This window comes from Frankliniella occidentalis, unplaced genomic scaffold, assembly GCF_000697945.3.
Source record: "Frankliniella occidentalis isolate FOCC.00 unplaced genomic scaffold, Focc_3.1 Scaffold272, whole genome shotgun sequence".
In the NCBI taxonomy this organism is placed as follows: domain Eukaryota; kingdom Metazoa; phylum Arthropoda; class Insecta; order Thysanoptera; family Thripidae; genus Frankliniella; species Frankliniella occidentalis.
In genome coordinates, this window is record NW_026267398.1 from 44,621 (window position 1) to 45,683 (window position 1,063).

The following is a 1,063-nucleotide window of genomic DNA, read 5'->3' on the forward strand; positions in this document are numbered from 1 at the left end:
TTTGCAGATGACGCTGTAATTCTCTACCAGGATGACAGTTACTCAGAACTAGAGAGGAAGATGTCAGAAGACCTAATTGTGCTTTTTGAATGGTTCACAAAAAACAAGTTAAGCCTAAATATAGAAAAAACAAATTTTATAATTTTTAAAAAGAAATATGGTCCAGAAATATCTCTCAATATTGAAATTAACGGCGAAAAATTGAATCAGGCCAAAGAAATAAAATACTTAGGAATCATTCTGGATGAGAATCTAAATTGGAAGAGACACATTGAGAAATTATCAAACAAATTGAGAGCAGCGTCTAGACTGACCTTCAGACTTAGAAAAGTTCTAAGTACTAACTATTTAAAAATAATATATTACTCTTACTTCCACTCATATATATCGTATATGTGTTTTACATGTGGGGTCTATCGTACCATGTAAGTAATATCAAAGTCCTTCAAAATGGTATCTTGAAAAATATATTGAATGTAAACAGAATGTTCTCCACTAAACAAGTTTACTGGGTTACCAGTGTGATGCCACTAGAAGCATTAACTAATTCGAGTTTAGTGACTGTAATATATAATCATCTGAAGAGAAGAAAAATTTTGAATACACCCATGAATTTTAATCATCAGCGTCACGCACACTCAACAAGAATTGGAGGGCTGATAGAAGTTCCTCCAATTAAATCAACGCACAATGGCACTCAAAGTTCCCTCTATCAAGCCATTTCTTTGTATAATAATATGCCCGAAAAACTAAGAAACATCGAAAAATACCGAAAATTTAAAAGCGAGTGCAAATCGTTTTTCTTTCAAAAATTTATCCAAAACTAAAAATAACTCATTCTTCAATTCTGCAAGTCTTCTAGTCTACTAGTCAACTCTAGTCAAGAGCCTGAGACCTTCCATCGAATTTTAAATATCAATTTCAATTGTTAATTTAAAATATGCTAAACTTTGTTGTTGTTACTATTGCAAATATTTTATTAATTTTTGTATATCACCACAATGCATCCAGTTGTTGTAGCGTCCCTACAGGGCTATGCCCTTGGACTTGGTTGATCACAATA